The sequence below is a fragment of the Megalops cyprinoides genome, chromosome 23, assembly GCF_013368585.1.
Source record: "Megalops cyprinoides isolate fMegCyp1 chromosome 23, fMegCyp1.pri, whole genome shotgun sequence".
NCBI classification, from domain to species: domain Eukaryota; kingdom Metazoa; phylum Chordata; class Actinopteri; order Elopiformes; family Megalopidae; genus Megalops; species Megalops cyprinoides.
Window position 1 is genome coordinate 24,593,450 of NC_050605.1, and position 13,974 is coordinate 24,607,423.

General features: G+C 46.8%; 1 protein-coding gene across 3 annotated transcripts in view; it reads left to right on the top strand.

The window, feature by feature from the left end:
- The first annotated feature begins 2,374 nt into the window (after positions 1–2,374).
- Positions 2,375–13,974, top strand: part of mgat4c (mgat4 family member C) — a 61,658-nt gene continuing 50,058 nt past the window's right edge. For all 3 annotated transcript variants that reach the window (XM_036518250.1, XM_036518251.1, XM_036518252.1), the window contains exon 1: positions 2,375–2,592. The gene's annotated coding sequence lies outside the window, so the exon portion shown is untranslated. The remainder of the gene's footprint in view (positions 2,593–13,974) is intronic.

Consider the following 13,974-nt stretch of genomic DNA (forward strand, 5'->3'; position numbering starts at 1 on the left):
AAAAATCCTGCCCACATGGTGTTCCTGATACAGCCCAACTGAAAACATTCTCTGTCAGACAGACAGATCACGTACATTATGCAGATCAGGGGGATTCATTACCCAGCATGCACCGCTGCCGCACGGGCAGCTGGATGGTCCGGCTCTCTGACCTGCTCCTGGCCTGGGAGGGGGTGGAGGCAGGGTGATGTGTGAGACTCATCTGAGAATTAGGCGGGGAGCTGATCTGCACATAGAACAGCACCCCCAAGCGTGCCATTTCCTGGAAAGATCAGCTGTATCAATTAAGAAAAACAAAAATGAAAAAAGTAATATAAGTGGTTTTAAAGAGGCTTGGAGCAGAGCAGAGCAGAAGCAGAGTGTGGGCAGGCGGTGTTCGTGCCAAACGCGCCCTCCGCACAGGAGTGTGGTGTTTGGGACAGCGTGTCATGCAGACGGAGTGCTGAGAGACAGCAGCGACACTAAGCACTCTGGTAGGAAGAAGGCAGAGAGGAGACGGGGAGAAACAAAGGCCCCCCCGAGTGTGTTCTCTGAGTGTGTGTGTGTGTTTGGGGGGTGTTTACAGTATTGGATTATTGAAATGAAAACACAAGTGTAACATGTTAAATGTGCAGGTTCACATTTGCATGGCCACACTGTCTCTCTGGCATAACTTCAGAAACAGGCAGTGATTCTCAAAATAAACACCCCAGGAATAAATCTGTCAAATTCATTTACTTCCACGTAACACAGGTGCACAGTGCACACACCTCTGTCATCTGGAGCCCTGGTGTTCCTGCTGTACCGGTCATCTTCAGTTCTTAGAGCCCGATGTTTGCGCATTTTATACAGATGAACGGTACATGTTTGCACACATGCTTGGCTTTTCTCCATGCAAATGCAGTTGTCTGTAGTGTAAACACATGTCCACCGCATATTAAAATGAAACAATATGATGTATTGATAATCCATTTCAAAAAGGAAAAAGCAGTTAATTCCATGGGGTTCGGAAGGACTTCCCTCTACAGCTGTCAGAGAAACAAACATTTCAGCTCAATTATTTCCCCTTGTGACACTTACAGAACTGAGTATTGGAATCCTCTGATCCTGGCTGTTCATTTCATCTGTTGTGTTTATAGTGAAGCTGCACAGAGAGTTATGAGCAGCAGAGAGCAGTGACAGTTTGAGATGAAACCAGGGTGTATGGATTAACAGGAAGGCTTCAGCGGAATAAATCTCACATGTTAATCAATTTCCCATTTCATCATAGACAATATTCTAACACTAACAGAGATACATAGCTTCTCTAAACAGCTCCGCCCCCGGGTTTTACAGCTCCGCCCCCGGGTTTTACAGATTTGTACAGATGCATGTAAAGAGTACTTTCCTTTCGATAAATACACATAAATCCCTGACTAATCCTGTCTTCAACACTTTTCTAAAATGTTCTGGTATGCTTTATTTTTTAAACCAACAGATGACAAATTTCAGAAATGATGTCATATTCAATGTATCACTGTAATACTTAAGCCTGTTTTGTTTTGATGGGGTTTTAAAAATCGAGAAATTATTTTAGCTGCCAGAGGGGGACAGACCTCATACGAATCAACGGAACAAAATACTTAATCAGTCATTTGTTTAAATCAAATTATTATGAAAGGACAAGGTTTTGAAAGGTTTCAGATCAGGGAGGATTCAGTGAATTTAGGATCTGACACTAACAGCAAAGGTGGAGCAAGAGAAAGGAACAAGAGAGAGAGATGGAGATGGAGAAAGAGTGAAAGACAAAGAGAGAGAAAGACAGAGAGAGAGAGAGAATAGAGACAGAGATGGAGAAAGAGTAAAAGACAAAGAGAAAGACAGAGAGAGAGAGAGAATAGAGACAGAGATGGAGAAAGAGTAAAAGACAAAGAGAGAGAAAGACAGCGAGAGAGCATGACATTTTTCTTTCTGAATTCCTGTTTTTAATTTCCACAGCCTCAGACTCTTCACATGCACATCTGCATGTTGCTGCTTCTAAACTGAGCATATAAATTATAGAGGACTGCCGGACAGGCAGGGCTCCAAACTGTAATTATACACGTGGAACACCTTGAGTGAGTGCATCTCAGCAGCCGCAGGGGGCGAGCACATTGTTTCTTTAAGACAGAATCTGTGGAGAGCAGGGAGACAGGAAAGCCAATGAGACACAGAGTCTACAGAAAGAGTTGGTGACACCTTGGTGTGTGCAGTCTGCCGAGAGAGAGAGAGAGAGAGAGAGAGAGCGAGGGAGAGAGAGAACCAGAGCGAGAGAGAGAGAGAGCGAGGGAGAGAGAGAGAGAACCAGAGCGAGAGAGAGAGAGAGAAAGAGAGGGAGAGACACAGAGCGAGAGAGAGAGAGCTAGAGTGAGAGAGAGTGCGGAGAGCGACCGCGAGAGAGAGCGTGAGCTGCTGGCTTCAGCAGGAGAATGCCATTGTGATGAATATTTACGGCACTTTTTTGAGAGCCAATTATCTGTTCGTGTGAGTCATAGAGATCATCTGGGCTGCGAACATGCAGGAGGGAGCTCTGGAGCGCTCACGATCTCAGAGACGATGGAGGAGAGGAGCAGCGCAAAGCTACATCGCAGCCAGGTAACCGCACCGCACCGCGCTGCGCAGAGCCGGAGTCTCCCTGCGGCTGCCCCAGCACCACTGCGGAGTGAAGTTTTAGCTGAGAGGCTGTGCTGTGCTGGGTAGGAGTGCTGTCTCTCTGGCTGTGCTGGGTAGGAGTGCTGTCTCTCTGGCTGTGCTGTGCTGGGTAGGAGTGCTGTCTCTGGCTGTGCTGTGCTGGGTAGGAGTGCTGTCTCTGGCTGTGCTGGGTAGGAGTGCTGTCTCTCTGGCTGTGCTGGGTAGGAGTGCTGTCTCTCTGGCTGTGCTGGGTAGGAGTGCTGTCTCTGGCTGTGCTGGGTAGGAGTGCTGTCTCTGGCTGTGCTGTGCTGGGTAGGAGTGCTGTCTCTGGCTGTGCTGTGCTGGGTAGGAGTGCTGTCTCTCTGGCTGTGCTGTGCTGGGTAGGAGTGCTGTCTCTCTGGCTGTGCTGGGTAGGAGTGCTGTCTCTGGCTGTGCTGGGTAGGAGTGCTGTCTCTGGCTGTGCTGTGCTGGGTAGGAGTGCTGTCTCTGGCTGTGCTGGGTAGGAGTGCTGTCTCTGGCTGTGCTGTGCTGGGTAGGAGTGCTGTCTCTCTGGCTGTGCTGTGCTGGGTAGGAGTGCTGTCTGCTGGAACACATGAATGATCCTGTTAACTTTTGATTATTACTAATGCTGGGACAAAAAGCGCTTTTTATTTTTTAAAAAATCAATATCTTCAATGAACAGAAATTTTAATTACCTGACATTATTCAGTATAAATCAGGTATGAGGAGTGATGGCAGCAGCACCACTGCTTAAAGAGCTGCTTCTGTCGCAACCAGCAGAAAGTAACAGGGAGCCAGCCAGGTGTGCAGGAGGTATGCAGGTGTGCAGGTGTACGGTCTGTGGCTGCGGGGTGGGAGAAGAGGAGGGAGAAGAGGAGGGAGAAGAGGAGGATTGTGGTTTAGAGATGGGGAACTGATGGCTGCTGTCAGCTTTCCTCTGCTTTTGACAGAATTTAAAATTTGGAAACCGTATTCATTCATGTGCAGCATACAGTGGTTTGATTCAGTGGGGCTGAGTTGAGGATGTTTCTTATTCAGAGCAGCACAGAGTGCTTTTAGTAATGCTACACTGGTGTCGTGGTTTTTATTGTATAAAATAGCAGCATTTATGAATCAAATGGCATCGCCGCATCTCATTGTGTGAAGCGCATTATGCTGTGGTGTTCAGTGCAGTGGGAAGCTGGGTGCATCAGGCTGAACACTGAGTCTGCACTGTCAGAGTGTAGTTTTCCTGTCCCCATTAAAGCGCCGGCTGAGTGATGATGTCACAGGGTTGATAACGAGTGACCTTTTTCAGAATGTGAATTCCCAGCCAGCCTGGTCCTGATGTGAGAGTCCACTCCATCATGTGTCCTCATTAGAACAGAGACGGCGTGTGCAGCTACAGAAGCTGGTACAGAGGGCACTGCGTGACACACACACTCTCCACTGAAAGGGGAAGAATGCCTTTCTGCTCTTTTCTAAGCTTTGGGTCATCTGTCCTCTCTTAGAGGAAAGTATAAATGAAATTGGGCCAATTCAGGTGAGTGTTGTGAAGTTCACGGTGTTGGAATGAACTGCACAGCTGAAGCTGATAAGCATACAGGCCAGTGTGAAACCCAGAGAAACCCCTCAGGGGAGCGGCTGGGGAGGTTATCACCCATCACCCAGCACTGGAGAGGCTTTCAGTGTCTCTGAACATGACCAGGAAACGGAGTGTTAGGGGATGTGTGCCACTGTATCATACTCACACTTCCTGATGAAAAAGGAAGCTGTTTTTGACATGTTTATTTCCTCCTGTCGTCTTGATTTGTTAACTCCAATTTTGAATTCTGACCCATTATTTGGAAATGATGCTCTGGAGCGATGTTATGCTCGATAACTTTTCAAATACATTTATATTGATTTGGCTTCTGCATATAAAAATCTGTCAAAAACAGAAAGACAAAGAGGGCCTCTTATTGTTACCTCAGACAAGGGCTTATGCCAAATATTTAACCTGAACATTCTTATTGATTGCTCGGGTCAGTGTTGTAATGCTCTTTTATCTAAAAAACAAATGTAGAACTCTACTCTTCATCCATTATTCATGACAAAAGGCCAAAGAAGTCCGTATACAATAATAATTCACTGATATAGATTTTTCTGCCGGAAAGTGTGAGTGAATGCTTACCTAAATGAACCTAAACTGCGTATGCACATGTTTTTGCCTACTGTAAATGCAATAAAGTTTCACTCATGAAAGCACACATAGTGTAAAAATTTGAATTAAATGATAAAGAAACACTAAACAGATTAGCCCTGGATGAATGTATTGAAAGCACAGTACATTTTACATAATTTCACCATAATCCCCCTGTATGGGAGCCAGTAGCATGTCCTTATTATTGTACAGCAACATGGAAGAGTGGTGACCTTTCAGATTTAAATGCTATTGCATGTTAAAGTCTCTGACACATTTAATAAAGGAAAAGAGTATGCACAGCTCGTTTGCACGCAGATTATTTCCAGTTTTGTGGCTCTGCAGCGTACAGTAGCTATAATATGCCTGTATCCGTATCTACATGGGAGTACAGTGCAGCACAGATTGCACACGAGGGAGTTCTCCAGGGTCAGCCATTACCAGTTAGCAGTGTGATCTCCGATGCCACTGTTAGCAGGCGGCTCGTTAGTCCTCATTATTCAGAGTGCAACAGAGGAGCACTTTCAACTGCTAGAAAGCAGGAAATTATTAGCTGCAGGCACTGATAAGAAAAAATGTGACTGTAATACTTACACACAAATCCACGTACCCTACCATTCATAATAAAAACACTCTCATTATTCTGTTTAATCAGGGTCTCTGTTCAGCGGCTGGGTGTGAACTGCCTTTATTCCTGATTGGGGGAGGGCAGAGGGTATGGGGTTTGTGGTGTGGTGCCTGAGCTGTCTTTGGGCCCATGCTTGTTGTTAAATCTGTAGTGTAGCACACGGGGTGTGTAACTTTTTGGATACTCATAGCTGTCTTCGCGCACGGAGCTCAGTCGCAGTCTGTCTCCTGTTTGAGCAGAAGGAGCTGCATTCGGCCTCTTCACGGCTCACAGAGTGAGACATTGCGCCATATTTCCTGAATACTGACCTTAAATCATCTTTCCTATCATAGCTGTTGCCGGGTAAATGCCGCTGCATGCTTTACAGCCCAAATCCCCGCGACTCGTATGTCTCCCGAATGGCCTGCTTTTCAGCCTGCAGCAGGATTACCGCTGTACCCTGCTCTGCGCTCTGAGATCGTCTGAGAGGACTGAGGGAGGATTACCAGTATCCCCTGCTCTGTGCTCTGAGATCGTCTGAGAGGACTGAGGGAGGATTACCAGTATCCCCTCCTCTGCGCTCTGGGATCGTCTGAAAGGACTGGCGCATGCGATATCTCCTGCATAAAGCAGCCTTTACACTTTGTGTTATTCATTCTGCCCTCTGCCCCTCCACCCCGTCACAGTGAGAGGGTTGTGTCTGTGGGTAAAGGTGTAAATGTCACACAGATCACAGTTTATCTCTGTAACCTGACCTGCCCTTCAGCCCCAAAGGAATACATGTTCTGTGAAGATGGAAAACGGTGTTGAAATTATTGATTTCGTGTGGCTTGGATTTTTGCACATTTGCATGTTAGATCATGTCAGTGTGAAAATGGCCATGTTGGATTTTCACCTGAACTTATCAGACTCACAGTCACAGCAGAAAAGAGACACCCAGCACTCAGTGGAGGATGGATCTTCTGCTCAATCATTAACAGCTAACAATCTTGACTCAGAATTCATTTATATGTGTTGAACTGTGTTGTAGCATCTTGATACAAGTCAAATTTCCCAATCTTAAAATGAGATGATGTGTGTTTTCCCCATTTCTCACATGCATGGGTCAGACATTCACATGTTTGCCTCCATTGTTTGATGAAATCATTGCTTTTCTCCTGGGCGGCCGGACAGGCTGAGTGGAATTAAGAAGGGAGAGATGGTGTGGGCTGGAGAGCCACTGGTAAACCTGAGGAGGAAGGCAGGAATGATGAGTCATGAAAACTCTCTGTTTTCACTGTCCGTTAGATAACAGATGGCCTGAAAAAGGCAGCACTGGTTAATGGGAGGTCTAAAAATCAGAGTTTATGAATCAGCTGAAAATATTCAAATGAAAAGTTGAAATCGAGATCATTGCGTTGACAGTGCCAGCTCTCATTCTGAAAAATAAATCTTCTGGAAGCTTCCCCAGGAACCCTGGCCCTCAAATATGTCTGTCTGAAAGCATGGCTTTCAACAGCATTAACATGTTCATCTCAGAATTTAGAAGCTGGCTGTTTCAGCCAGAGTGATATAATAGTTGAGCTAAAGGAGGGCTTTGAGTCCTGTTATATAGTTTTATATTTTATCTTTGTTCATTGTTAATTTTATCATTTCATATCATAAACAGATTTTGTGGAAGTGTTGTTAAAAGCAGACGGTAATGTTATTCCATGAAGCTCTTGAAGAGCTGGTTCTCCCTCTCTGTAATCATACCTAATATGTGGTGGCTGATTACAATGAACCATTAGTTGTGGCAGAATAATTACAGTTGCCCTGCAGATAATGGTGTTCATAATTAAAGCATTCTGACTAAATTAGCAAACTTAACATTGCAGGACTGAATTGCAGATAGGTTTTATGTAAAAGCCTGCTTATGTACTGGTGTAGTACACACTGTGTGAGTAAAACCCTCTTTTTATAGATGTTTAGTACGCACTGGGTGAATGAAACACTGTTTTTATAGATGTTTAGTATGCACTGGGTGAATGAAACACTTTTTATAGATGTTTAGTACACACTGGGTGAATGAAACACTGTTTTTATAGATGTTTAGTACACACTGGGTGTTCATATAGAGGTGTCGTACACACTGGTTGTGTTCTGCTTCCTGCTTTAATAGATTTGCCTGTAAGGGAGCTTCCTACATGCAACATGGCCCCCAAAGTCAGAGTCTCCAATGCCTGTGTCAGTCAGGGGTGAGAATATCATGTTAATTTACATTTACATTTATATTTACATTTATTCATTTGTCAGACACTTTTATCCAAAGCAACTTACATATGAGGTAGAGTACAACACAAGCAAAAAAAAAACGTAAGGAGTCAACAATAATAATTTACACGATTGCTGTAGTCAACAAAAGACTACAAATTTTAATGAGGAGAACACTTAAGCTGGGAGAGTCTGGAGTGGCTGTACCCCTGTGTCAGGCCTTTCTCTACCTATGCTGATACGCTGTTCCATGCAGAAACAGCATGAAATACAGCATGGAGTTCCACTGAAATTGATCCTATTTCTACCTGCACCCTCTTGTTCTGCTGACAGAGCTCAACTTTAAGCTTCTCTAATCCTAAAAATGTATATACATCTTTCATTTTTCCAGAAAATATTCCTGAAAAAAAATTCTTGCTGTTGCCTAGCAACCAAGTGAGTGAGAGCTGTAAGCCCCACTGTACTACAGTCAGGTTAACAGTTTGAGAATTGTACTCATTATGAGTATTATATAGATGCTGATTAATAAATACTTTAAATTAAATAAGACCAATTAGCTGCCAACTTTAGCTCCATGAGTTTCTGGCTGTTATTTCTTTCCAATAGATTAGAATATAACTTTCCACACCCTTGGGCTGAGCAGTTTTAAAGGAAAACAAATACAGCAATCAATGAGCAAACCCCATTCATCCCACCCATCCATCACGGCCTGCCAGCTAGTCTCCTGGAAACTGTTCAAAGACCGAGCGAGAAAAGCCATCATATTTTCAATAGGTGCACATTTACTGTTGATTGTGCTGGTGCGGAGTCAGATAGCACTCTTAGGATCAGGAGCAGAGCAGAACAAAGGATTTATGCAAGGAAGCATGTGAACAACTCCACGCACCACACTGTGGGCATAAAACAGCAATGTAATGATGTTCGATTTCAGACGGCCAGTTGGCAGCTAGCACACAGCACTGCCACACGCTCACATGGGCCTCATGATCTTAAACTGCAGCTCATCATCACCGAGGACCAGGCCAGAGTTCCCTCCTCAACCATGGGGCATGTGTTCCAGGCAGCTGCATGGGTCCAGATAATTACCTCAGGTTCAGGCCAGGATTCTGAATTATCACTGGTAGGGTCGGATAAGTGAGCAAACGTGGACGCTCCTTGTTTATGAGGGATGTGTTCTACAGACCCCCCCAGATGCGGAAGTCCAGGAATTCTGGTGAATGATGGTCAGTGAAGAATCAGCTCTGTTGAAAGATAAACAGAGTCCAAGTGCACCTGCTTTGGGAGGCCTTTCCCAGACTTCATGTGTTTGAGGAGATCATGTGGCAGAGATCTCTGTAGCAAAAGAGCAGGGAGAAGCTTCAGGCAAAGTCCTGAGTAGTTCATGTGTCAGCGATAGACAGCATGTGGCAGCTCCACCCATTAAAGGGTTCATTAAAGAATAGGTGTGGCCGACAGAGTGTGTGTGTGTGTCTCAGAAGTGAACACTCGAAACTTTTCACAGCTTGTGAGAAAGAAAGGGGTGCATTTCAAAAGGAGGCCAGAGTGACAGAGGTCTGTGTCACTGTATGTGCCGCCATGCATGCTGGGAAACAGCGTGGACTAACACACTGTGAGATGTGAAATACACACTGCAGAGCCTCAGTGCCAGCGTCAGGAGAGAGCAGCTTTCTCAGCTCTTTGCCCACAGAGGGGAAATGCTTGCTGAATATCCAGGAGTTCATCTGAAGGTAAAGTCTTGAGAAAGCAGGTTTATTGAGATTAAAGTGGGTGGATCTTTAGATGCTGCCCTCTGCAGGGAGAGTGCTGTTGGAGAGGAAGTGAGACTGAGCAGGAGGTGAGGTTACCTCCACCTGGAGCCTGACAGTAAGGAGCCGAGTCCTGCAGCATCACACCCCAGCAGGCTTCCCATGTGCAGGAGGTTTACTGCGCTCGTGATGGGAGGTGCGTGGCCTCCTAAACTCTGCGTTTATGATGAGAGGTGCGTGGCCTCCTAAGCCCTGCGTTTATGATGGGAGGTGCGTGGCCTCCTAAACCCAGTCAGTAAATTAGGCTACAGACGAGGGGAGGCTGTGGTGGGAAATGATTCGGCTTCTCCAGGACAAACCCCAGCTCCGTCATCGCAGACAGGGCTGCCCTAAGGGGACAGGAAACGCGTCATGAGTCTGAGAGCAGACAGGGACTTCAGCGGGGTCTCGCCAGTGCTGTCCCGATATACCCAACGCCTGCGAGCCTTCAGCTGCTCTCATTACTCATCTATATGTGCATGAAACGTCTGTAATTACCGCTGCTCAAATGAGGGGCAGTCATAATTCTGTCAGCACCCACTCCCACCGGTTCTCTTGAGCTCAGTTATGGCAGTTGAATATCGGGGTGATGAATGTGTGAAATACTGTACATGTATGTGTGAATTGAGCTCACTATTCCCCGCAGTGGAAATATAACTGCGTTTTTAGTGACGTAGAATCTCAGCCCTTGGCTGGTAGACTGATAGCAGAAGTCAGACACACATGAATGAATGGTTTTGAATGCACAAGAGTGTGCTGGTGGCCAGTGGCGGTGAGCACAGCCATGTCACTCACAGCTCCTGCACAGTGACGCTGCACTCAGGGGCTCTCCGGGCCATGTCTTTAACCAGTCGCATTTCAAACGGAAATGTTTAAATGTTCCTGCTTGGTGCAGCGTTGCCGAGATCCTCCCTCTGTATCCGAACTCTCCCTCTGCCACAGGGCATCTGGGCTTCTGCTGGCGTTTTATTAAGTTTGCACCAGAAGCTTTTCCTGCACAGCACATTACATCTGCAGTTTTCAGTGATCTCATAAGACCCATTAGCACGGCCTGTGTTCGGGCCGGTAAGCCAAGCAGTGCTACAGCTGTGCTGTGTCTCACTGATCAAATGAACCTGCACCAGGCTGCTGGAGACAGCAAGTCTGTAACCTGTGAGCTCAAATGAAACACACACACACACACATACACACATGCGCCCACACACACAGCGGCCCTCCCTGGTTGTTTCCTGTCCTTGTTCTCGCTGCACGCTGTGTGTGTGTGTGTGTGTGTGTGTGTGTGTGTGTGACTTGCAGCACAGAGAGGTGACAGGGTTCCAATCACAGGATTTCCGCTGTGTTTGCAAACAGATGGCTGTGAGGCGGGAGCACACAGGGCTAAAGACTCTGTCCCCCAGTAATGCACCAACGAGAAATCAAAGAGGAACCAAAGAAGGCCAGAGGTCAATAATAACAGCTCAGATAAAACTCTGCACACCAGGGACTCCAAGCATCCAGGGCCTGGTCAATACATGCCCTCTCTCCCCTCATTAAGACTGCACTGTGTGATGGAGCTCCACAGCTTCTGACCTGTGAACATGTAAGTCTTGTTTGTGATAGGTGAGACTAGAGGAGTCTTTGATCTCCCATCTAAATACATACCTGTCCATTTCCTGTGCTGCGAAGAAGAGAGGCCCTGGGCTGCTGTGTGCGTGTTTATTTCTTACCTCGTGTGTATGATGTAATGATATGTGTCGCTGACTCCTCCTTAGCTCGTGTGTATTATGTATTGATATGTGTCGCTGACTCCTCCTTACCTCGTGTGTATGATGTAATGATATGTGTCGCTGACTCCTCCTTACCTCGTGTGTATGATGTATTGATATGTGTCGCTGACTCCTCCTTAGCTCGTGTGTATTATGTATTGATATGTGTCGCTGACTCCTCCTTAGCTCGTGTGTATTATGTATTGATATGTGTCACTGACTCCTTCTGTGGCTTTCTGCTTGTGTTGAACTCTGCCTCACTTGTAAGTTGCTTTGGATAAATGTGTCTGCCAAACAAAGAAATGTAAATGTAAATGATACATAAATCAACTAATTCCATTAAAAAAGTGAATGAGTGCTAGTACCTAAACCCTAAACCCTAAATGCATGTAATGTAATGCAGTATGTACGATTGCACTTGATAACAACCTCAGTCAACTGATAGTAATAGTCAGTAAGGATTACAATTAACACAATTCCTGGTGCAACACGCACCCGTTTTGTGAAGAGTTCATATTTTATCATATATTTTATCATATTTCAGTGCTGTACCCTGGTGACATGCTGAAAGTGTTTGAATAATCGTTTGCATAGAAATTAAATAAAGAATCTATCCTTGGGGACTGATTGCTGTTCAGAGAAGTATTTCAATAACATGATAATAAAAACCACAGTCCTCAGGCTAAAGTGCGCCTGAAAAGTTGCATTATGTACAGATGCCCCCATCACTTCAAAGGCCTTCTTTAATCACAGAGATCTGTGATGCAGCTCACAGCTGCCCTGCAGAAAGGAGGGGGGAGAGTTACTAAGAGCTGGGAGAGCAGTCTCGGGGAATGAGGCTGTTTTCTCCTGTTTTGATGCTGGGTCACTGGGGTTGTTTCTGGGTGTACTCCGGCAGTCCTGTCTGGGTCTGCCAGTCTGTGTGGGGGCAGAGAGGAGGAGGGGACCCCCTGCTCCAGCACACCCTGCAAAGCTGGCTGTGGGAGTGACTGACACCAGGAAGAGCCACATGGGAAATAGTCATTACAAAGAAAAACCGCTTAAGATTTATGTATCAGGGCTCTCCCCTTAGATCTTTGAAACACAAAAACAAAAGGTATAAACCAGGAGGACTGTGGTATTTGAGCAAAACCACAGTGCATATCACATACACTATGAGAGAGCAGCGGGTGTGTTTAAACTGGACCGTGTCTGATGAACGGATGAGTTTGCACAGTCAGAGTGAGTTACGCAGTCAGGAGTGTGACCCCTGTGAGAATCAGTCAGCCTGTGTGTGTGGGATGGGAATACCTCCCCTGTGCTCTGAAGCTGCGGTCTGGCACTCGGAGACCCCGCGCTGCCGTTTTAGAAAGGCCCACTTCCACCTTCCATGGATGGGTGACCTGGTGAGTACGCACACAGGTGTGATGGCTGCTCGTCTCTGTTCTGGTGATGGTGACCTTACACACGTCATCCCTGTAACCTGTGCTCAGATATGGGTGTTAACTGTCACATGTACGTCATGCTGGAATGTACAGGATGCATTTTGACCTGTCTGTGAGGTGCCGTGTGTGTGGAGGGGGGGTTATCCCAATCTGCCAGGAGTTCACCTCCACCTGCTGTCCATTCACCAGTCACTTTGGTGACTGTTGCTTGACGACCGTGTGCTACACCACCCCGCCATGTGAATGGATGTGTACGCGGTCAGCACATCTTGCTGCAGAGAGGGAGCAGGCCCTGTTCAGAAAGGAAGCTGTCTGTAATTTACTGAAGGTTTTTTCTTTTTATGAATCGTATATACTGTACTGGGCGCAGTGAGGCATTAAATTGCCTTCCTCTGGGAGCAGGTCGGATTTGGGGGTCGCCAAAGCGGTGTGATTTTCGTGGGGTGCTTTCACTCCTCAGAGACGGTTTCTGTGGAGATCCTGGCAGTAACACCCCATTCCCTCCTCCTCAGCCTAATTAGGGCTGGTGGTTACAGTCGGAGTGAGCCAAGCCAGTTGCTGCTGAAAAGAGTCAAAGGTCACCCAGCAGATAAGGAAGCAAATGGCATGTCACTGCCAAAGCAGCTCTCTGCAGCGATCACGTGTGTGTGTGTGTAGGTGCGTGCGTGCGTGAGTGTGCGTGTGTGTGTGTGTGTGTGCATGAGTGTGCGTGTGTGTGCATGCATGTGTATGTGTGTCTGTGTGTGTGTGTTGTGCGTGTGTGCATGCACGTGAGTATGTGTATGTGTGTGTGTGCATCTGTGTGTGTGTGTGTGTGTGTGTGTGTGTGTGTGTGTGTGTGTGTGTGTGTGTGTGTGTGAGATGCAGTAGAAAAACAATGGTCTCAGTGATTTACAACTGACTGCTTTCTCTGTGAGGAACAGCCGCAGGCTGCGTGGTGAGAGGGATACGGGAACCAGGCATCGCTCTGGTGGATCTGCTGTATGTAAAAGGGCTATCGAGGCACAGAGGGAGGAAGAGAGTGCCGTCTGACAGGGAGAGCAGAGGAAGTGGGTGTGTGACAGGCTTAGCCAAACTTCAGGTCTCCGTCACAGAGATCAGATGTGGTGCCGGGTCAGCTGGAGTGGCAGAGGGGGCTGGGTTTCGGCAGGAGGGGGAGGGAGCCTCGATCCCGGGCGTGGAGTCTGCAGCAGTACAGGTGTGAGAGGTAGAGAGGCGCGTGTGAGGTTTGAGATGAGCAGTGTTCTGGGGCTGCAGCTCATTATGCTGAGCTGATTACAGCCAGATGGGGAGCAGAAGCCGGACTGGTGGTGCAACCAGCAGGGGATCCCCAAGTTCAACCGCAAACAGCCCGATCTCAACCTCCCCCCCCCCCCCCCCCCCCCCCCCCCCG